Source organism: Sturnira hondurensis, unplaced genomic scaffold (genome assembly GCF_014824575.4).
Source record: "Sturnira hondurensis isolate 20B ecotype Veracruz unplaced genomic scaffold, ASM1482457v3 Scaffold0019144, whole genome shotgun sequence".
NCBI lineage: Eukaryota > Metazoa > Chordata > Mammalia > Chiroptera > Phyllostomidae > Sturnira > Sturnira hondurensis.
The window spans coordinates 1,578,894-1,604,568 of record NW_028091775.1 but is presented as its reverse complement, the minus strand read 5'-3'; the positions used below and the strand labels follow the sequence as shown (position 1 = coordinate 1,604,568).

The 25,675-nt window shown below is 35.8% G+C and overlaps 1 long non-coding RNA gene across 1 annotated transcript; it reads left to right on the top strand.

The window, feature by feature from the left end:
• The first annotated feature begins 1,898 nt into the window (after nt 1–1,898).
• Nucleotides 1,899–24,650, top strand: LOC119004183 (uncharacterized). The gene is made up of 3 exons (XR_005070144.1): nt 1,899–2,002; nt 14,401–14,407; nt 24,640–24,650. It is a non-coding gene; the product is annotated as an uncharacterized LOC119004183 (long non-coding RNA).
• Nucleotides 24,651–25,675: the final 1,025 nt, after the last annotated feature.

Genomic DNA, 25,675 nt, shown 5'->3' with positions numbered 1-25,675 from the left:
TCTAATCAATATACTATTAGAAGTTTTCGCCACAGCAATCAGACAAGAAAAGGAAATAAAAGGCTTCCAAATCGGAAAGGAGGAAACAAAACTGTCATTGTTTGCAGATGACATGATAGTGTACATGGAAAATCCTATAGACTCTACCCAAAAACTGCTTGACCTAATAAATGAATTTGGCAAAACAGTGGAATACAAAGTCAATATTTAGAAATCAAAGGCATTTTTATATACTAACAATGAATCAGCAGAAACAGAAATCAAGAAAAGAATCCCATTTGATATAGCAAGAACAAAAATAAAATATCTGGGAATAAACCTAACCAAGGAGGTAAAAGACCTATATCCAGAAAACTACACAACACTGAAGAAAGAAATCAAGGAAGACACAAACGAATGGAAACAAATAATGTGTTCATGGATCAGAAGAATTAACATCATCAAAATGCCCATACTACCCAAAGCAATTAACAGATTCAATGCAATACCTATTAAAGCACCAATGGCATATTTCACAGACATAGAACAAACACTTCAAAAATTTATATGGAACCATAAATGACCCCGAATAGCTGCTGCAATTTTGAGAAAGAAGAGCAAAGTAGGAGGGACCACAATACCTGATACCAAACTGTATTAAAAGGCCACTATAATCAAAATAGTCTGGGACTGGCATAAAAACAGGCACATGAACCATTGAAAAGAACAGAGAGCCCAGAAATAAACCCAAGTCTCTATAGTCAATTAATATTTGGAAAAGGCAGCAGCAACATAAAATGAAGTAAAAATACCGTCTTCAATGGATGGTGTTGGGAGAACTGGACTACTATGTGCAAAAAAATGAAACTCAAGCACTAATTTACACCATAGACAAAAATGAATTCAAGGTGGATAAAAGATATAGGTACAAATTATGATATCATTAAAGTCCTAGAGGAGAATATGGGCAGGAAAATATCAAATATTTCATGCAGCAACATTTTTACTGATATGTCCCCTATAGCAAGGGACATAAAGGAAAGAATAAACAAAGGGGACTACATCAAACTAAAAAGCTTCTGCATGGCTGAAGAAAACATTATTAAAATAAAAAGAGAACCAACTCTATGGGAAAACATATTTGCTAATGATACCTTAGACAAGGATTTAATCTCCAAAATATATAAAGAACTTACACGACTCCACTCCAAGAAGACAAGCAACCCAATTAAACAAATGGGCAAAGGACTTGAACAGACACTTCTCCAAGGAGGACAGAGATCCAGAGGATCCAGATACAGAGGATCCAGAGACACATGAAAAGATGCTCAATATTGCTAGCTATTAGTGATGTGCAAATTAAAACCACAATGATATACTACTTTACACTGGTCAGAATGACCATCATAAACAAAGCAACAAACAATAAGTGTTGGAGAGGATGTGGAGAAAAGGGAACCCTAGTTCACTGTTGGTGGGATTGCAGACTGGTACAATCACTATGGAAAACAGTATGGAATTTTCTCAGAAAACAAAAAATGGATCTTCCTTTTGACCCAGCAAGTCCACTGCTAGGAGTATATCCTAAGAACCCTGAAACACCAATCCAAAAGAATCTATGCATCCCAATGTTCATAGCATCACAATTTACAATAGACAAGTGCTGGAAGCAACCTAAGTCCAACAGTAAATGAATGGATCAAGAAACCATGGTACATTTACACATTGGAATTCTATGCAGGAGAAAGAAAGAAGTAGCTCCTACCCTTTGCAACAGCATGGATGTAACAGGGGAGCATTATGCTAATTGAAATAATCTAGGTGGTGAAAGACAAATACCACATGATCTCACCTTTAACGGGAACCTAAACAACAAAACAAACAAACTAGCAAAATTTAACCAAAGACACTAAAATAGAGAACAAATTGGCAATTACCGGAGGGTACAGGGGAGGGAATTGCAGGGGAAAAAGGGTAGGGTTTATAGGAACAAGTATAAAGGACACATGGACAAAAACTAGGGGTGTGAAAACAAGAGGGAGGTGGGGAGGGATGGGTGGGTGGGCTGAGAGGGGAGTAAAAGACAGAAACCTCTATTTGAACAACAATTAAAATAAAATTTAAAAAAAAAGAAGAAAATCCTGTAGACTCCACCAACAAATTACTCGATATAATAAATGAATTTGGCAAAACAGTGGGATACAAAGTCGATTCTCAGAAATTAAAGGTGTTTTTGTACACCAACAATGAAATTTCAGGAAGAGAAATCAGGAAAATAATCCCATTTGATATAGCAACAATAAAAATAAAATATCTAGGAATAAGCCTAACCAATGAGGTAAAAGACCTGTACTCAGAACACTACACAACACTGAAAAAAGAAACCAAGTGAGACACAAACAAATGGAAACATATACCGTATTCATGGATTGGAAGAATTAACATCATCAAAATGTCCATACTACCCAAAGAAATTTATAGATTCAATGCAATACCTTTTAAAGTACCAATGGCATATTTCACAGATATAGAAAATATACCTGAAAATTTTATATGGAACCTTAAACAACCCTGAATAACTACAGCAATTCTGAGAAAGAAGAACAAAGTAGGAGGGATCACAGTACCTGATATCAAAGTACCTGATACTGTATTACAAGGCCACTGTAATCAAAACAGCCTGATACTGACATTAGAATAGACAAATGGACCAATGAAACAGAATAGAGAGCCCAGAAATAAATCCAAGACTCTATTGTCAATTAATATTCAACAAAGCGGGGAGCAGCATAAAATGGAGCAAAAGCAGTCTCTTCAACAAACGGTGTTGGGAGAGCTAGACAGATACATGCAAAGAAAAAAAAAAAAGAAACTTGGTCACCAACTTACCCCCCACACAAAAGTAAATTCAAGGTGGATGAAATATTTAAATACAAGTTGTGACACCATAAAAATTCTTCAGGAGAACATAGGCAGGGAAATCCCCGATATTCCATGAAGCAATATTTTCACCGTATAATTTCTCAACTTACCAAGACATGCATGATTCTCTTAACTTTTCTCCTTTATTTAAAGTGTTGTTCTATCATCTTTTAATTAGGAATTTGGATTTTAAGCACTTTTACAATAATGTGAAAATTATATTGAATCATTTTAATTAATTAAAAGACAACAAGCAAGGAAATATAATATGTAATTGTGAGAACAACTTACATATGTTTAAACAATGGTTAAACAATGGATTATTGATAAAATACTATTAAGTAATGAAAATTTGCTATAGAAATATATTTAATTATGTGGAAATCATCTACCATGTTCTAAGGATGAACTGATTTTCTAAAAGTATGTCCAATCTTTAAAGAAAAAATATAATAGAAAAGTATGTATCAAAAATACATAGATCCTTAACATTATATTATGTGTGATGTCTATTTTCTTCTTTAAGGTATTTGATGGTTTAAAATTTTCTAAGGTGACCAAATACTACTTTTGGTAATTAAAAAATTACTGACAATTATTTAAAATCTAATTTGTTTGCATTTTATTTTGAAATGTTCTTCTCATACATGGGTCACAACCCAATACTTAAAGCTTGCCTTTGCTATTTAACTGATTCATCCTATGAAATATTACCTGCTTCTATTTTACTATTATTAAATGTAGTTTTTGTATAGTTGTTAGGTTAGTTGGCTTATATTGTTATTTAATTATTCTATACCCTTGTTGATTTTTTCCCAGTTGTCTAATTGGTTATTGAAAATAGGGTATTGACATCTTTAATTATTAATATTGAAATATTTATTTTTCCTGTAATTTTATCAGTGATTGCCTTATGTATTTTGGTATTCTGTTATTAGGTGCATATATTTTATAGTTGCTATATAGTTGCTAAAGAATTTATCTCTTCATCATTATAAAATGGTGTTCTTACATCACAGATAAGGAAATTAAAACTCAGAGAGGCTAAGTAATCAATGAAAATTGAAATCCCAGTTCAACTGTTTAGATCTCAAATCCCATCTTCTTTTTACTTCTCCATTATCTTTCCAGAAAAGAACTTGGCACTCACTTATCACACTTCTGTATGCAAACTGTTAATTCCACATACTCAATCCAATGGCCATCCATCATTCTATATCAGGCTTGACTTTCAGAGTTACTGATGTATTTAGACCTTGGTTTTCTAAACACTTAGGAGTGCAATAAGAAAACATCATTTGCTCTAGTAAATAATTCATTGATTACAATATCAAATTTTATTTACATATTATCTATATTATTTCAGTATATTTCACTTAAGAAAGGGACAGTCTCAACAAAGCATAAATGACAAGAGGAATTCAGCTTTACAGATGAGAAATAAGACATGAAGTAAACTGATAAATGTTGGAACGAAAAATGACAGGAAAACTTTAATGTGGACTATACTTATGTTTTTAATTGTCCATCAGAATTATAGAATTCGGACTTATTTTCTAATTATTGATTGAATTTTCACATCCATCTCAATCACAACAGAAGGCATCTGATGTGATTAAATGTAAAATTATTTCTATATTTAACAGTATTATTTTCCCCTTATAATTCAAGTGACTTGCTACCCATGTTATGGGTGCATTTGAAAAACTGCTTTAGTTAGCACTTTACCTCACTGGATTGTTTGTGGCTGATTAACTAAAATGGTACTGTGAGGCGTGACCTATAAATGATGATGGCTACCTAATGGTCACTGGAACGGTCCTATTGTGGGTGATCCAGAGGAAGTACTTTCTGTAGACAAGTGTCTTGTTCACATGTATGGAACTCTTAGAACCTACTTTTGCAGCTTTTCTTTACTTTTATGGCTTTCAGTTTCAATTAGATTTTATAAGCTTAATGTCTTGTGACATGCTTATGAGTAACAATAATTTAGAATTGACCTTTCAGAGTTACCTGCTTTTTGGTTGGTTTAACTAACAATGCCTCTAATTGCATTTGTCAGAAACAAAAATATGGGTTCTAACAACTGTTGACTTACATTTTATAATTATTGTTATTATGTTGGATAGATATGTAAGTAGTTAAGAACACAATGACAAGAGGACAAAGTCATGCACAGTAACACAAAGTCAATGTGTCTGAGTAAAAATATTTCATGCTCAAGTTAATCATGCTTCTTCATGAAAGAAACCCTATGGGAGCTATTAAAAACAAAATAGCAATCAACTGACAATCGAACTCTGAGATGTCACAGGACACAGTAGAGATACAAAGAAAATTAGAATTTTTTTTATGTATACACAATAAAGAAGTAAAGTAAATCCTAGCCACCACCCTAAAAAGAGGATCACTATATAATTTCTGCACATTGTAATGCCAGGTATTTTACATATTATGTCTTTTAACACTCAGAAAATTCTATGAGGTGTGTAACACTATTAGTCCATTTTGCAGAGGAGAAACTGAGGAAAGGAAAGGTAGGTTATTGCTCAAGTTCTCACTGACAGTAAGTAGAGGAATCTTCTGCTTGTTTGCTTGTGTGTTTGCCTCAAGAATTCGATTCTGGAGCCAGACATCATAATTAAGTATAACACTAAAATAATGACAAATTTTCAATAATTGTATGCTTTTGACTTTCTTTTCTTTTCTACCAATATTTAGTGATAAAAGTTTTCAGAAGAGGAGGTTTTCTTGAAGAAAAAGGAAGCATCCACAGAAGAAGTGCCAAAAAGCTTGATATAAAGGGAAGACACTATTTGGACAGGCAGGTGGAGAAATCAGTATTATATATAGTTAAAGAGTGTATGGTGATAGATTTGGAGGAAGGGGTAAGCGTATTGTACTTATAAGAGAGGGAACAAGACAGAAATTAGGAAAGTTTGAAGTAAGATGTAGGAGAGAACACTGGAGAAATAAGGAAATCCCAGTGGACAAAATGCCTTAAAAAGCCAAAAAGAATCTATTAGCTCTGATTTGGGAAATGATAGATCTTTGAGATCAAAGTGACATGTGGTTAGTATTGATGTAATAAATTAATGGAAGGTAATATTTTTTTCAGATTTCAGCAAGGTTATTTAATCTTTTTAAAATTTCAATTGTTCTTGATTATAAAATGGTGAAAGTCATATGTATCTTTAAAAATTATTTTAAGCATTAAATTGTGGATGAAAAATTAGGTTCTAGGAAAAGTAACCTCATAGTGTGATCTGATGCTAAATTCCGAACTGGGTAGTCATGGCCCAGGCATATAACTTCTTTAGTAAAAGGTTTATCTTTGCCTTGAACAAGACCCGTCCATTGTTTCTGTGCATCTAGGTTAGCACACTTTTGGAATAAGCCATAACCACCCTCCTTGCTCTCTCTTAGCTCCACATTATCTTTCTTACATTCCCTCCTTAATATCAAATGAATAAATGAAACTGTAAACCTGATATTATCCAGAGCATTTAAGATCTTGCTCCCTGGTATGTGTCATCAATTTGGCTCAAATAAACTCATAAAAATTAGCTACAGGTTTAGACATTTCTTACATCAACAAAATTAAATAATACCTGAAAGCACATAGTACAGTGTCTGAAGCACTACGTGACTTATATGAAGCATCTGCTAAAATTATTATTCAACAGGAGGAGTAATAGGAGAAAAAAAGGAGGCAAGGACAGGTGAGAAGAAGGAGAGGAGAGGTGGAAGGAGAGCCAGCAGCAGCTGCCATGATCAAAAAGAGCATTTGCATTGCCCTAGAAGTCACGTGTTCTCAACTCACCCATCCCTCCCTCCCTCCTTCCTAACCCCTGGCAACCACCGATCTTTTTTTTTTTTTTTTTAAGATTATTTATCTTTAGAGGGGAAGGAGAGAGGGGGAGAAACATCAATGTATGGTTGCCTTTTGTGCGTCCCCTGCTGGTAGTTAGCCTGCAAGGAACCGGCCCGCAACATGTGCCCTCACTGGGAATCGAACCCCGATCGTCTGGTTCGCAGGTCTGCGCTCAATCCACTGAGCTACGCCAGCCAGGACAACCGCCGATCTTTTGACTGCCCCATTGTTCTGTCTTTTCTGGAATATTGTGTAGTTGAAATCATATAACATATAGCCTTTTCAGACTGGCTTCCTTCCCTTAGTCATATGAATTCAAGTTTCCAAGTGCCTTTTCATGGCTTAATAGGTTTATTTTGTGTGCTGAAACATATTCTATTCTCTGCATGTACCACAGTTTATTTATTCATTCACCACAAATTGACATTAGGTGTTTTCAAGTTGTGGGCATTATGAATAAAGTTGCTTTAAACATCCACATGCAGGTTTTTGTGTAGATATGTCATTGGCTTAAGTTTTCAACTTCTTTGGGCAAATATCAAGGATAATGTAAGAGTATGATTATTTTTGTAAGAAAATGCCAAACTGTCATGCCAAGAGGCTAGTATCATTTTTCATTCTCACCAGCAACGGATGAGAGTTTCTGTTGCTGATATGACTAACATATCAGTTAAGTGCTTACATTTCTAAGTTTTTGAAAATGTTTATTACTATGATTGCTGCTAGTTTGAGAAAATAACTTTTAAAAATTGTATTTCCAGGATATACATGGTTAATATGTAGAACCCTTTGGAGCCATTACTATGATTTTTATTTGAAATTTTGTACTGAATCTATTGGGATGTCACTGGCCAGTAAAACCACTCAGGTTTCCAGTGTATAACCTTATAACACATCACCTGCATGTGGTGTTGTGTGCTGGGCACCCGAAGCAAAGTCTCTTACCACCACCCACCACTTATCCCCTTCTGCCCCCTTCCATGCCCTGTGACCCCACTTTCCCTTTGGCAATCACGATGGTGTTAGGGGCATTGTTTCTACAAAAAAAAATTGGTTTTACACAAGTTTTTAAAAATATCAATAAGTTCTCTAAAGGGAACTTTAGAGAATACTATTTGAAATCATTAAGACTGTAAGGCTGGTTTTATTCCAAATCAGAAGAATCTCTCAGTATAAATTTCTAAAGGGGTATGATTTAAATGAGAAAGTAAATATTTGAAAGTGCCAAATTTCTGATAGGTCTTGTTTTGTACTTCCAATTTCTAACCAGTAGATTGGAAAAACAATAGTACTTTCTTTTTTTTTCTCAATTTTTTTTCAAAGTCTGGTTGTCAGGTTTCTTAGATTTTTTTAAAATTAATTAATTTATTTTTAGGGAGAGGTGAAGGGAGGGAGAAAAAGAGGGAGAGAAATACCAATGTGTCATTGCCTCTTACATGCCCCCTACTGGGGACTGGCCTGCAACCTGGACATGAGACTTGACTGGGAATCGAACCAGCGACCCTTTGGGTCACAGCCCATACTCAATCCACTGAGCTATACCAGCCAGTGCCAATAGTACCTTCTTAGCATCATCATGAATTAATTCATATAAAGTTTAATGCATTTAAAAAGGGGTTTTAACAATGCTTGGCACAATAATTTTAATGTTTTATATTGAATTCAGCTTCAGATGTTGAACATAAAGGCTCAGTTTATAATCACCTTAATTTCGTGATCTGCAAAAGTTAACAACTTACCAGTAATAAGATTAAATACTTTTTGCTCCAGAAGAAGAAGCATTTATAATTAAATATTTTTTTAGTGTTTCTGCTTTATTTGGGGTTTCTTTTTCTCTGCTTGAAATAAAACATTGATTTTGGCCTAATCCTTCTGGCTTAGAAATATCCATAATATTTTCACATTGAAAATGCCACAATAATATGCCGAGAAATAGATGCTAGTCACTAGATATCAATCTAACCACAGAAGCCTATCGTTTTTGCCATCACTATGAATCCTTTGTTTTATCTGAACACTTAGTCATCCTTTGTCACAAGTGTTATATTCCCTCTGTGAAGTTTTACTAGACTTATACACACCAACATGGTTCTTACACATTCTGGAAACCACAGCACTTTGTGCTTCTTGTATCAAATGTTCTGGTTGCTTATCTAACAGCCACTGGTCTCCCCCATATGTGTTCTGATAGAACACATGGTCTATCTAACAGCCACTGGTCTCCCCCCCACACACACGTGTTCTGATAGATTCATCTGCATTGTAGTATACGAAAAAGTGAGATACTTGATCTTACAATGCTGCCTGCCAAGGGTGGTCAGTGGCACTTGAGACTCTACAGGGAGGTTTCTAAGGAAGGGCTCAGACATGCACAGAGAAGTCAATGTATGTCCTTGAAAGAATGAACTTGAGAATGAAAGCCAGTGGACAAGAAAGCAGAGCTAGAAGAAGGTACATTTCTGAATCTTCCATGACATGTGCCTCAGAATTAAACAAACTTCGAAATGGGTATCTCCTTACTTGTTGCTGTGTGTGTGTGTGTGATGATAAACTCCTACTGCCTGAGGCAATTTTGGTCTCATGGTCTCTTACTTGGTTCTGATATGATATTCTCACATATGGCATTCTAATTTATTGACATAAGTAGTGGACAATGAATACATGTTTGTTGAATGAAAACATTAGAGAATTATTTTCTCTTTCTCGTTTGAATGTTGCCTGGCAAGAATATTGCTACCTACTTTACATAATAACTGGGAGGGAATGAGGCCACAGGCACCTGTACTGCACAAATTAAAACCACTCCAAGTAAGTATTGCACACTGGGTATTTCATTTAAACTGTTAAAATCATTAAACTAATTTATTGCAGTTTATATAGATTGCACAGCAGTTAAGGTTTATATTGACTAAGCTTTATTTTAGCCACTGGAATGAATAAAATACAATAAACTAGAGGCAAATACCAAATTCCTATTTTAGAAGTTAATTCGTCCATTAATTGCTTTCCTGTTCACAATAATTCACTGTTATAAAGCAGAAAGTCCATTGATCTATGCTGGTTGTAATTAGGTTGTTCCTTTAACAGGTTTTATGCGCCTCAGTATTTTTTATCCCCTCTCCCCAAATCTGATACTGGCTTTATATAAAGCTCTTTTTGGATGGAAGAATGTTTTGTATTAGGAAATAATATTTTACTTGAACTATATACTTTGTCTAAGATTTAAAAGTTAAAATAATATGAAAATAATATTTAGCCTATTTATTTCCAAGGGAAATACCCACATTAAAGTTTGACATTAATCTAAAAGAAACCTCAATTATATTTTTCTAAATCACTAAATATATGTAAATGCATTACTGTTATAACTAATCTAATTAGAAATAATCATTTAAGATATATAGCCAATAATATACACAGTTCCAAAAATTTCTTCAGAGATCAGACATCACAATGTTTCAAAAGTTCTTTCTTACCTTAAAATTTTTGTTTCATTACAGAAGTCAATACATATACTGATCCCATAAAAAAAGAGGATCCTCAGTCAGTTCATCTCTTGCTTTCCATGTAGAAAAAAAAGCCATGTTTCACTACATCCCAGTCTTCCTACAGATTTGTCCAGCCAAGGAGACTCCTGGGCTTTCACTGGGGAGGAAGCCTGGGACCCACAGCCCTGCCACAGACACCTGTGCAAGGGGCATTACGTGTTTAAAAACAAAGGGTCTTGTTCATTCTCAGTGGAAACAAAGTCAAATCGGCACGGAATTTCTACCATGCAGGTGAAGAAAGAAAAGCACTACCTGTTTTCTCTAAGCAAATCTAACTTCTTTGTGTTTACCTTTAAATATTTTACAACCTGTCATATTTATTGCAGTTTTATTTATTTTTTAAAAGATTTTATTTATTTATCTTTAGAGAGGAAGGGGAGGAGAGAAAGAGAGAAATATCAATGTATGGTTGCCTCTCATAAGTCCCCTGCTGGGAACTGGCCTGCAACCCAGGCATATGCCCTGACTGGGAACTGAACTGCGATCCTGTGGTTCGCATGCCCGCACTCAATCCTCTGAGCTACACCAGCCAGGACTCATTGCAGTTCTTTCTTGCATCCTGTTCAAAAGATCCCTCATGTGTTATACTGTCAGACCTCAAACTGAACACTTTGGTTTTCCTGAAAGTCATTAGAGAATTATCTAAAAGTGATATTCTTATTCTTATTGTTTAAGACCTAAGGTTGTTTTATTAGCCACTGCCACAGAATTATTATATTGTATTGCAAGCTATGACCTAAGTAAAAATGCTTAAGATGTACTTAAGTCCTAATAAGGGGGTTGGAGGGTTAGTAATGCCCATGTTCATCCCGCAGCAAAATATTGTTTAGTTTTTATGCTACAAAGTAATATTACAAAATAGTGGGGGGGGATTGTTTCAAGTATACATTTTTTTCATAATGAGGGCTTCAACTTGTATGCTCTACTTATTTAGTTTTAGCTAAAATGCATGTTTTTCAATCATGTACACTTCTTTTAATTTTATATTAAAAACTTGATGCATGTTTGACCATCTAAAATAAATTGTCAAAGGTTTTGTGAAAGTAACATTTGCACTGTCACTGTTATGAGACACAATTGATTAAAGCTATTTTAGTAACATGTAATTAAATTGTGATAAGCATCTGTCATCACTGTTTAATGTATTAATATTTGTGTTTAAATAATGCAAGATTTTATAAAGAGAAGTTTATATATTCTGTTTCCAAATCAGGACAGGAGTTCTCCCCTGAAAAGTTCTATTTGTTTTTTGATCACTCCATGTGACTGCCTGATGCCTTGAGAGAATAACAGCCCCTAGAATATAGACCTAGGCCTACAAACCCACAACACATTTATAGTAACTGCATAGTTAACTCTCATAATGCAATACTTCAAAGGAATTATAAAATGTTGTATTATATTCAGCACTTCAACCAGATGTCCCAGTTCACTAGTTCTAGGTGTTTCATTTCTGATCCACTTACAGATTTCCACTTTTTTGCCATTCCTTACAGAAATATTATAATTATTGAGCAATTTCACGTGAGAATAGGTGTGAAAGTATGTATATTTGACTATAACCATAATGCAAACTATTGAACAGCCAGATTTGAACTGGCTTCCTAGATTTTTCTCAAGAGTCAACACTGACCGTGGGAGAATTTGTATTTCTTTTAGACTTTCTTTGCACTTGAAACGGAAGATTCAAACACATGCTTGGCTGAGCATATCCAAATAATGCAAAATTTAGATAAATTTTAGGTGACTTGTAATTTAGGTGTCCTTTAAATCCCTCACCCACATTGGGAAAATAAGGAATTGGATGATATGTAAAGAGGATTTCCTTGGAGAGAGCTGTTCTTTGAGATTCCCCCACTAACTTTTCAGGAATTTCTAATCCTACTAATCCCAAAGCAAGAGAGTAACTCTAAAGAAACAATTTGGGGCTTAAAATACCTGTGCTACAGTTTGGGAATTCAACTTCCCTGCTTGAAAAGTATGAAGGATGGGATAAAGATCTAACAGACAGGAGACCGGAGGGCATGAATAGATTATTGGAGGTAACAAGATAAAAGCAGCTTCAGATATTTACTAGTGCAAGCCACTATTGTCTAGCTAAGAACCTGACTGATCACCACACCTGTTCTCTCTCACCATGCCCCAAAGCTGAGCATTTAGAAACTGCCTTTGGCAAACTAGAGGAGGAGGGATGCACAGGGTTTGAAGAAAGAGTAAGAAGCTGATCACTCCATACAGTTCATACTTCCTGAACTAACAGTCCTCAAAAGGGCCCAAATGACCAAGGAGAAAAGATCATTAATTGCTGCAGCTGGAAGTGAATTGACACTGTGTTTTAAAGTTGTGAGGTAGTTGTAGACTGTTTTGCCATCATAGAGTTACCAGAAAGTTGGAGAGCCTACCTGAGTTTCTAAAGGCCAGGGGAAATAATTCTAGCAGTGATCAAAATAGACAATAGTCAACGAAAATAAAGTTGCTTTAGCTTACCTCACCACCTGGGCTTAAACATTGGAACAGTATTCACAAGTATGGGCCGCCTTCACAAGAGGGCACTGTTTTCTCAATATAGCAGCACTTTTGTTAATTGCAAATGCTGTCTTAGCCTCCTCACAATTTCAATACGGCTCTTACCATATGTAATCGTATCTGTCATGGCTTTGACAAAACCACTGTGGGGGGTCTGCCTGGATTCCAGGTATAGTACACATTTACAAGAATTGTTTCCTCAGAAAAAGGAAGCTGTGGTCTCAGAAGCAAAGGAAGACGCTGGTTTAGTGATGTAAAAATTTTAAAAAGACATGAGAAGGATGTAAAATTGCAATGCACCACAAAACCTACCGTGCTTCTTAGGTGACAGAGAAATTGCGCCAATCGATTTTAACATCCCATTAAGGCCAGCCAGCAACCCCGAGAATGTTTTGTCTGCAGCAATGAAGCATTTCTCTGGAGACTTGGCCTTGGTCGAATAAATAAAAAGGGGCAACTCCTTCTATTAATTTAGTTCACTCTGGTCATTGATAGGAATATAGAGTCAGATTCCTGAAAATCTTACACTTGGGGGAAAAGCCTATTTAACTAAATAGAAGTTGGAACACTATATAAATGATACATTTTATTATATATATCCTTGGGTCAATAAAATTGTTTTCTTCCAGTAATAAAATAAATTGAGCAAGTGGATGGAATCTTTTTTATGATATTCAAAATAGTTGAGATAAAAAATATAAGCACTAAATTTGGGGGTAGAAAGAGATGAAATGTGTCCTCTGCACCTTGTTAGGACAATAACATTTACGTAGTTAAAAAATGTGGCCCAGTAACATGGAGAGATGTACATGTGCATCCCTCAAACATTTTGACTGTTCTGAGTTTTTGTACAAGAATATTAAAACATGCATAAATATTCAAATGTATGCCATATGTCCTATTAAATTTAATAGAATTACAGAAGAATATATATATTTGATTACTACATGTATAATAAGCATTTGTTGTGTCCATATGTGGTAAAGGATTTTTTTTCTCACTGACATTATCACATAAAAAAAAATTTGAAACATTAACTTTGCCAGGGTTATTGGGAAATGACATAATATGCATGTGTGTGTGTGTACACATAATCATTTTTACTCCGTGTAACATTTCCCATCTGTCCAGAGGTAGAATTGACAAGACTTCATGAGTGATATAGTAAGAGAGGTGAGAAGGTAAGAAAGGAATCCAACATATTTCCCAGATTTTTTTTGAGAACTAGATAGATGGTACTTCTATTCAATGGATTGGGGAAGAAAAAAGCAGTTTTGTGGGAAATTACTTTGAGTTCAAGTTTAATGCATTGGAAATTGATAGGTTAATGTGTTATCAGTTAGATATGCTGATTTGATTCTCAGGAATGGGATCCTAAGAGGACATATAGAATTGAATGTCATCAGATAAAATCATCTTTGAAGCTACAAGAATAGATGAATTCAACCATGAAAACTGTGGACTAAAAAGATATTGTTCTCTTTCTACATAGAGGTTATTGGGCTAATATTAACTCAAGGGATATCTGGGAAAAGGGAAGACAGACCAAAGAAAAGAGGTAAATATATTAATATCTTGGTGGTGTTTAAGGAAGAGTGTTCCCATGGTTAATCTCATCCAATAAAAGAAACTCCAATGGAGAACAATCTTGAAACTATAAACAGTGGGTCTCTATGTCTTAACATGGCACTTGGTCCATCCCATGAAGAGACAAACCAACCAACTTGTTATACCTGCACCTGCCTCGCCTCATCTTCACCTTTTCATTCTATGGTTTGAGATTTCTCACCAGCAACTTTAAATGCAAAGCTTCTTAAATCTCCATCTGTGTTCTGTAAAGATACCAAACTATTTTTTTAAATTTTTTTGCTAAAGCAAACAACAGAAAATTTTTGAAATGGTTGGTTCTACAAAACACAGAGAAGAAAATATTGTTTCCAGAAAGAAACAGCAAAAGTCATTGCTCTGCTTGTCTTTTTCTTTCCCTAGAGCAAAGTCATGGGCATGTTCTAGGGCCCAAGCATGGAGAAATTAATGGTAGGTATGCCAGGTAATATTCTTTTTCCTTTTATTTTTGTTTAGACAAGCTAGATTATGTGTGTTATGACTTGGTAAAGTAGAAACTGATCCCCATAATATCCTTAAATTTAATTAATTATCAGCTGGCTATAGAGAAAGCCATAATAAATGAGTCATTAAGTACTCACTGAGCTGTGCCAGGTAAGCATCACTTTATTCTACTTATTTAAAAAAAATTGATAGTTTAGTAGTTTGAAAGATTAAAGGGATGGTGTAGGTATACTATATCTGTATTTCAGCAAGGTATCTGACATGAGATTTCCGAAGACAAGAGATGGAGAATTTATTCCTGGATAACAGAGCATTTAAATTGATTCCTAACTGGTTTGGCAGTGAGTATTGGGTTATTGAATTAGAGAAGGGCACACGTAAGTGGAATCAGCAATTGCAAAAGCCTTTACAGTAAAGATTTAATAAAGGTGGGCTTGTCTGGAGAGTCCTAAATTTGTCATTTAACAACTAACCACCTCACCACCTCCCTGTCTGGCCTCAGATTTCAACTGAGGCTTTATTCCAGTTAAATGTGAAGCTTCTATAGTATGACACAGGGGCGGGAAGCTTTTGTTTATACTCAATATTCAAAGGAAGTTATCCAAAACACTGAAAAACAATTCTTACAGGATTATTGGTTCACACAGGCAGAAATAATTTGGGCTAAATAATTTTTACTATATTCAATCTTTCTCTCTTCTCCTCATAGTACAATACCCTGTGGCCTGCTACTGAGGATCCCATGAAGAAAAACACTGGCAAGTGTATGCATGACTAGGGAATACTACTTCACAGCGACGACAGAATTTACAAGGTGGTGTAAATTTACTTTTGCTAAGATATGAACTTGGCAAGATATATTTGTAGGTATTCCATGTGACACAAAGTGTTCCTTCTAACAATTTGGCTTCTTGGTTGCCTACAACAACACCACTGAGAGATTTCACTCCTCATGCTTTCCGGAGGGGGATACTCAGGTAATATCACTGAGTGCCATTCTAAGTCACTTATACTCTTGATCCAGTCAATCCCATCCACATTACCTGCATGCACACACACACATTTGTGTATGTAAATGTGTGTATAAGCACACTTGCTAACTTGTACATGCAGTTAAGTATATCTATTCAATCTAATGCTTAAAAAGAGTTTTCTTAAGGGTTGTTCAGTGTCCAATATACTCAAAGTAGAGGATTTTTAGGACTATGGTTCCCCAAGTTCCACCAGAACATATGAATATAGTTTCACCAGAAATATATACACATATATACACACACACACACATATATTCTGATGAAATTTTACAAAAAAATACAATAATTATATACATCTAGTTACTGTATCTTTTCAAATATTTAACAGTTATCTTTCTATCTATAAAACAGTAGATTCATATAATTTATTAATAATGTAGATGTATTTGAGTGCATATTAATTTTTAAATGGTGAAGTAGTTCATCAAAAACATGGGTATCATAGCATTAAAACATGTGAGAAGTGACTCAGAAGTTACAGTTTTGCGAAATTCAAATGAACTAAAGGTGACCTGAATGTGCTAAATGAATGAGTAATGGTATGTGTGTGAGGGAGAGAGAGACATAGAGGCAGAGACAGAGACAGAGAAGTGTTACTCATTAACACGGTACCAGGAAACACTAATGCTATTTACAGATAACACAGAGGAAACAAAGCTGAAGGGAAAAGCATGCATTTGATTTTATACCATAAAAATGCATAAGGATTGCCTACCATTAAATTTAGATATACAGAATAAGTGGTATATATTCCCAGAGCTAATAGAATTCATTGGCTTTTATTTGATTGAAGCTTCAGACATCTTTATGGATGTTCATTCAACTATTGCTTGGGGGCCATGGTGTCAATGAATAATATATCTTTTTTAAAGGCTTTATTTATTTTTAGAGAGAGGGGAAAGAAGGGAGAAAGAGAGGGAGAGAAACTTGATGTGAGAGAGGAACACTGCCTGGCTGCCTCTTGCAGGCCCCCAACCAGGGACCTGGCCTGTAACCCAGTCCTGTGCCCTACCTGGCAACTGAACCAGCAACTTCAAAGTCCATAGGCTGGCTCTCAATCCACTGAGCCACACCAACCAGGTGCGACTCATCATTTAAATTTTATATCTATGGATTTTAATTGCACTCTTATTAATAGAGTAATTAAAACAAAAAAATCATGAAGATATTAATTTTGTTTGCTAAATGTCATTCTTCAACTACCAAATCAATGAGGTTGACATGCCTTTAAGACTGCTTATTCCATATTACAATCAAGTCACAGAATTTATTAAACTGACCTTCAAACAGTACAATTAGAATAAGCAAGACTTACCAGTGTATAGCCTTCCTCCACTAAATGATTGATGGCTGGAGGATGAAAAGCACAAAACCCCTCAAGATTTCCCTGAAAGAAAAAAATGAGAAACACGTTTTGAATTCACATGTTTTCCTGGATTTGTGATGCTATATCTACAGCAACTGATGAGGTGAAGAAAGAGAGCGATAATTTATACTTTTATTTTTAATTTATACTTTATTAATTACTAAAACTGACTCATTAATTCTAAGAAATAATACCATCAAAAGGGCCTTTACATGAATTCTTTGATATAAAATACCATAACCAATAATATTTAAAGAATAAATATAATTCTTCATTATTTTCTCTGACATAGAAGTTTGTCCTATGGGATATTAATAATGGTGATTAACCCAAAACCCATTTTTTCTCAAATGATAATTTACTTTATTAAAACATAATTTGCATTTCAAGTATAAGATGCTTAAATCTGTTTTTGTTATTTGGTGTTGCATGAAATAATGAACCACTCACATTTTTCTAATGTTATATAACTCATTCTCCAGATGTTTCTCACAGGTTCAGAGAGCATTGCCTATTACATTATACTTACTATCTATAGAGCCCTCATCCCACATCCAGGTGACTGCTATCCTCTAAAACAGTCCATGACTTCCAAAGGAACAGCACAGTACTAAACAGAAAATATCTGAGACCATAACTATAATAAACACTGAACATTAGAACCTTCAATGTACCAGGACAGAGAATACTCATTTGCAAATCAATACCTGAATATTTACTAAATAAACACAGCTCATCTAAAAATCATATCTAATTAAATGTTTCATTGAAAATCATACATTGTATGGCATGAAGTTGAATTGGTGACAATGCTCAAGTAGACTCATCAAATGTTTAACAACCATTTACTCCCAAGGCCCAAAGATACATATGCAAAATTTCTGCCACTTACTGACCAGAAGAGCAGGCATTTATGATTCCTCATGATTCCCCACATCTGACCCAAATGCCCCCTTTCACAAACAGACAAGCTTTTATATTTCCCTTTTCTTAGAACACGCCCGGCTAACTATTAAACATTATTCATTATTTCTAAACCAAACTTTAAAGACACCTAATCTACAATGCCATAATTACTTATGGATTTCCATTGGGAACCGCTCTGCCAGGTTTCAGGAATTGTAACTACCCCCCATGGCTAAGGATGAGTGATCAACCTCCGGAATGTGAGCCACAGGAGACAAAAGCTTGTCTCTGGTAGCAAATGCTTCTTCAGCTTACTCCCCTGTCCCCAAAGCATGGTCCATGTTGATAATTGGTAAGACTCCTCATATCAAGGGGCAACCTAAGCCAGACTTGATTGCTTGGGAGGCCTTCATGGAAGGACTCAGGGGGCCTGCAACAAAGAGGAAGCAATAGACCCTTGCCTGCCCCCCCCCCCATGTGACAGAGCTTGAGTCTCTATGTCCTCTGGGAGAAGCACTTCCTGGCTCTAATCCACTTAAGCCTGAAAACCTGATGGGGAGGGGGGTGCAGCTACTTACCTTGCTAGAGCAGTATCTGGGATAAATCTGGCATAAGAAAGAATTCCTAAAAATCCTGTGAAACTTCCTTTGCTAAAAATGCTTTCATTTATATGTTAAGGGTCCAAGCAGGAAATGAGTGTGTCTCCCAAAGTTTCTGCAACCCTCTTTCCTGACAGACACTGACTCAGACTAAGCCCTCAGATTTCTTTGAAATGTTATCTACTGTTTGATCCTTGCTGTCTGTATTTCTGTGTATTGCAACCCAATAAAAGCCCCTGGAGGAAGGGGCTCCAGGCCTTCTTCCTCTGAGAAACTGGCCACCTCTCCTCCCCAAGCAGATCATGTTTTGGTAGTATTTAGTTTCATCCATGGCGGATGGGGGGACTTGAGGGCAAAGTAACCCCAACAGATTTCTGTTGCATTCATAGGCTTATTCTAATATGCATAGTCCATTATCTCTTTATCATTATTAAAGTATAGTTGACATACAATACTATATTAGTTTCAGGTATACAACATATGGATTCAACATCTATTACCTTACAGTGTGATCACTACAATGTCTAGTAACCATCTGAACCTATAAAACTATTATTATATTATTGACTATATTTCCTATGCTGTCCATTTCATCCCTTGATTTATTAATTTTATAACTAGAAGTTTGTACCTCTCAATTTCTTTCATCTTTTTTGCCCTTCCCCCAACCGCTCCCCATCAGTTAGTCCTTGGTATCTTTGAGTCTGTTTCTATTTTGTGCTGTTGGTTCAATAGTTTTATTTTCTAGATTTTACATATAAGTGAAATCACATGGTATTTGTCTTTCTCTGTCTGACTTGACTTCCATAATACCCTCTAGGCAATATTCCATTCTTTTTTACAGTTAAGTAATTTCCCATATTGTACCTATGAAATATTATATATGGAATATGATATATAATGTGGAATATTGTATATTATGGACAATGTGGAATATAAATAAAGCAGATATGGTGTACATATATAATATACATGTGCATGCCACAGCTGCTTTATTCATCCCTCTAACGATGAACATCCAGGTTCCTTCCAAATCTTGGCTATTACAAATAATGTTGCAATGAACATAGGGAGGGGTGTGTATCTTTTCAAAAAATTGTTTTTGTTGCCATAAGATAAATAGCCATAAATGGAATCGCTGGGTCATAGGATAGTTCTATTTATCATACATATTTCTTATGTGTCATATTTTGTCAACTAAATGTTTAGCTCTTTGTAACAGAAACCAAGCTTATAGTTCTGTGTGTATTCAGAAATTCTGTATTCAGTAGAATTTTGACTGCTTAGCAGGGAAGAAATTATATATATATAATCCATCCCTGTCATATGAAAAATAGATACACTTACTGAAGAAGATAAGAGATACAAGCAACATCACACGTAGGACAATGATGCTACAGTCCTTTTCAAAGTAGGAACCTTGGAACTTCACACAGTTCTCCCAGTGTCTCTTCTATTGTTCAAAACACTCCGCAAAATCCTTTGTTGGAATCTCCATCAGCTACCCCATTATACTTGCCTGAATCTCACTGACAGTCTGAAATCTCTTCCCTTTCTAAGATGATTTTGGTTTGGGGAAAATCCAGAAGTCGCAGGGTACCAAATCTAGTTCATTGGTAGCAGTTTGGATCAAGTCATTAGCAACTGCAGGATGTTCCTTCCACTTTGGTAGCAGAAGCTGTGGAATAAATTTTGCCACGAAGTGTTTCATGCCAATATCCTGCCTCAAAATCTCATATGCAGTCGTTTTTAGAATCCCCAGATTAGCTTCTAATTCTTGTACTGTTAGCAGGCAATCTTCGTTCATGGCAGCCCATACGTGTTCAATATTTTCAGGTGTTCTCTTTGTTGCAGGGCTTCTAGAATATGGATCACCTTCGACAGATTCTTGACTATCTCTGAAGCATTTGTGCCACACTTTCATTTGCAGTGCACTCATTGCATCGTCCCCAAAGCCTTTGAGTCATCCAAATAGTTTCTGCAGAGGAATGTTCAAGCTTAACGCAAAATTTGATGTAGATTTGTCACTCCACTAACTCAGTTATTTTAAATGTGACATCCACACAGTACATGCGCTTACTCACCAGCATGTACCACCCCCACTGACTAGTATAGTGAAGTCATCATTGTTCACACATGCACATTCTAGTTCTTTCTTCTTAGCTGCCAGATTATGTTGATGTTGCACAAACTGTTCTTGTTATATTAACAATAGCTAGACTTTTTCTGGACACACACACACACACATTAGTTAAATGGAGAGTTTGGTATTACACACTATTTCTGAAATGCTGAATGTCAAAATCTATAAGAAATTGACTTTGGTTTTAAAAAGAAGGAATTGTTATTCTGTCTAAAATGGTTCTTGCTCAGGGCTAATAGAAAAATCACATAAGAACTACTTTCTTCTATACTCCTTTATTAAATACTGTTAAAATCTTACAAGGTATTGCTATAACTTTCTGCTGAACTGGCAAAGAACTCACGTTCTGTGGAACCTAAGCAAAATAACATTCACTGAGTAGTTATTATATGCCAAATGCCTTATATACATTATGCTGCTCACTTTTTTTATGATTAAATTCAAACTAATGAGGAAGAAACCACTGCTGATTTCCATTTTTCTCAGATGAGGAATTGAGGCAAAAAAAAATTGAGTTACTTCCCCATAGCCTCCTACTCAGTAAATGATAGAGGGATTTAAAGGCAGGCAATCTGACTCAGAGCCTTTCATTCTATAACTACAATAATATGCTACCCATGGCTACAAATCACATACACTTGATAAAGGGGAAGAGAGTGTAGTAAGAAGGAATGAGAAAGATTTCACAAACTGTTAAATCTGTAACTTGCGTTTTTTAAAAAAGCCGATACCAATTCCTAAGGGATTCTACTCTTCACACCCCTTTTCTGATAGCCCTAGGCAGCCTCAGAACCAAGTTTTTCATTTAAATGAGCCAAAAGTTACAAAACCATCATCTAGATACAGGATTATATGCCAGAGTTTAAAAAGAAAAATCATTTTTTCTAGATTGTTTATGTGGGCATTCAACATAATCAAACATCTATAATACATTGGAATTTAAATTGTAGGATTTAATTTTAAGTAAGGTTTAAAATACTTTTAAATTTGCTACATACCTTTGACTCTATTCTTGAACACCTCATGCATTTTTGTATTACCACTAACAAATGCAGCATCTGTAAGAACTGATTATACTTTTGAACTTTTATATCTGTAAACTTTGCATTTCTCTAAACCAGCTCTGTTCCCTAAACTATGCACATTTTGGAGAATACAAATTTAAATTTCAGTTATTTCACCTGTCTTACTTAACGTTTGGTTCTGTTGACTATGTTACCTATAAAACTTCTCTTCCGACTTCCATGTCATTGTTTTTCTCTAGTTGTTTTTCAATCACTCTGGTTACTCCTTCTTAATTAATTGAGCATATGTATCTCATGGACTTTATCTTTATCGCTGTCACTTTGCCCATTTCATTCTGTAGCATCTGTCACAATGGCTTCATACAAAGCCATAGTTTCAAAAATAATTAATTATTGATAAGTGCCACATGCATACAACTCAAATCAGTATATCACACTCACTATTATTGTATAATGAGTGTTCCAAAGACACCCCAGTTCAACTCGTGAAAATATTCAATCGCCTTTCTCCCATTAATCTGTCCCTGCATTCTCTATCTCACTGAATAATACCAATACATAATATTCATTCAACATTTACTCTGAACCTGACACTTGTAATGTGTTATTTAAGCACCTTACAACTTCCTACGGTAAGTAGTAATATCATCACTATTTTGAGGATAATACACCAAAAGGTAAAGCTACCGGCCTCAGTTCACACAATATAGTACATACTGGGGCTGGGATCTGAACAGATGGCACAGCCAGTTAACCATCACTCCTTGGAAGGTATTTGTCCAGCTGCACTTGTTAGACTCTCCAGAGTCAGTCTGCATTCCTCTTTTATTCACCTCAAAGAACTTCTCTGGATTGCGGGGACACAGTATTTATTGTATCCATTGCCTCCTCTTTATCCTTAGGTCTCTGACTTTAATTTAGATTTTAATTCTCACCTTGATTATTTTAATAACTATGGTTCTTTACATTGGCTCCAACATAGACAATAAGCAACAATAAGCTTTATCTCTGGTCTTGAGTCCAAACATGGTATTCTGCTGTTGTTGAAGATTAGTCCATGTAGATAGGGGGAGAATCTAGGACTGTATAAAAGACTGGCAGAAACACCACTTTGGTTTTCAATGGGCTCATGTAAGAACAAAGGCACATGCGCAGGTTTGATGAGCACAGAACTCCTCCTATCCTCAAAGCCCTCAAAGCCCAGTTTCCTAAGATAAGGGGAAAACTGTCTGTGTCATTAAAAGTATAATAGAATTGTCTAAAATTGAAAATCTATAAAAACTATGAAATAAGATCACCACTCTATTGATACACTGACAACACAAAGGTATCATTTGAATTCACAGAAAATAAATAAAAAAAAACACATAATTTTTCTCTCATGTAAAGTCCAAAACATGCAGATTATCCATGTCCCCACAACCAGCACTTCCCATTAATTATGGGGAATAAGGGTCTATTTGAATTTTGGCTCTAAATATGTAGCCTTTACAAGAATCTGCATACATGTGTTTATACTGAGCTTTTAAAATATTTTATTATTTGTTTTTAGAAAGAGTGAAAAGGAGGGAGAGGGAGCGAAATATTGATGTGAGAGAGAAACATGGATAAGCTGCTTCTCATATGTCCCCCAACATGGGTTCAAACCCCACAGCCCAGGCATGTGTTCTGACCAGGGATCTAACCAGATCCAACTGGCGACCTTTTGCTTTGTTGGGCAATACCCAACCAACTGAGCCACACTGTTCAGGGCTATATTGAAATTAAATTGAAATGGCCTTTAAAAATTGAAAAAAGTTGCACAAGTAAGCCATATTTTTGTCATGAATTCAAGAATATTCCATTTCAATTTTTAACTGAAAAAAAAGTTCTCACATAAAGAACATAAAGACTACACTCTTGAGTTAAAATGTCATATTTTTATGATGTCCCAAGTGTGGGGGCAATTTTGCCCACAAGTCCTCCTGTGCACCACAGATGAAAATAGGCCCTGGCTGGTGTAGCTCAGTGGATTGAGCGCCTGCCTGAGAACCACACGGTCATGGTTTGATTCCCAGTCAGGGCACATACCTGGGTTGCAGGCCAGTTCCCTGCAGGCCAACTCCCAGCAGGGGATGCACGAGAGGCAACCATACATTGATGTTTCTCTCCCTCTCTCTTTCCCCTCTAAAGGTAAATAAATAAATAAAAATCTTTAAAAAAAAAAAAGAAAAGAAACTACCAAGACATGATCTGCTTGGGGAGGAAAGGTGGTCAATCTCTCACAGGAGAAGTACTAAGAGCCCCTTCCTCAAGGGCTTTTATTAGTTTTGTAACACACAAGAATACAGGTAAAGCTCATCAATCAATGTCAGGTGGCAAGGATCAAACAATAGATAACATTTCAGAGAAATCTGAGGGCTTAATCTGAGTCACTGTCTGTTGGGTAAGGGGGTTGCAAAAACTTTGGGAGACATACTCATTTGCTGCTCGGACCCTTAACATATGAATGAAGCACTCTTAGCAAAGCAGGCTTCACAGGACTTTAGGAATTATTTCTTATGCCCATCACCCCGGAACCTGCTCTAGCTGGCAAAGGGCTGCACCACCTACCTCATCATAGGTTTTTAGGCTTAAGTGGATTAGAGCCCAGAAGCACTTCTCCAAGATGGAAATGGGGACTCAGGCTATGTCAGAATAGCTAGGGGGGTGAGGGTCCATCACCTCCTCTTTGCTGCAGCCCCCCAAGTCCTTCCTTGATGGCCTCCCAAGTGATCATGTCTGCTTAGGTTGCCCCTCCTCTGAGGGGCCATACCTGTCATTGACTAACCAACCAAGTGCTGGTTACAGGGGATGAAGCAAAAGCAGTGCTGCTGCCAGAGACAAGCTTTGTCTCCTTAGTGGCTCACGTCCTGGGGGTCGCTCACTCAGCCTTAGCCATGGGAGGCAGTTACAACTCCTGAAACCAGGCAGAGTGGTTCCCAACACCCAAGGAAAGTCATTAAGCTTCTATGGCTTCATTTTTCTTATCTGGGGCAAAAAAGAGTGGGGGTAGATTGTACTACATGAATTTTAAGATCTTCTTCTGCTCCACCTTTCTAATTAGGGCAAACTTCTCAGTTGAATAAAATTGCTTTGGTATCATTGCGTGAATTAGAGAGGGGACAAAATGTGAACAATCAACAAAATATTATGCCTGAAGAAGAAAGAATATGAGAGACATGCGTGTTTTAAAATGTGAGCTTCACAATTTGAATTATTTTAACTTCTATGGGAAATTTTGCTTTTAGATAATGTGTACTACACCAGAATCATGAAGAGTGTGTACATTGTTTTCAGTAGTTAATGGCTTTGTTTCAAATTGAGGATATAATCGGAATAGAAATAGTGAGTGAAAACAGCAACCTCGATTAGAAAAATTCTATCCAGAAAAATAAGCTCAAAATAGAGAAAAAGGTGAGATGGGAAACATATTTGCTTCAAAGAATTGGTAAAAACAAATGCATTGATGGGATGTTTCTGATCGAAGTACCTAGATTTACTCCCGTTTTGTTGCAAGTCTGGTGTCATTGAATTAGAAACACATGCATGGTTTTTATGCATGCAGGAAAGAGCCATCCCACACTTTCAACAATTGGTCAAAACACTTTAGATACATGCAATAGAGAATCCCAGGAACAGATGTGCTTCTGTCCAAACCACTC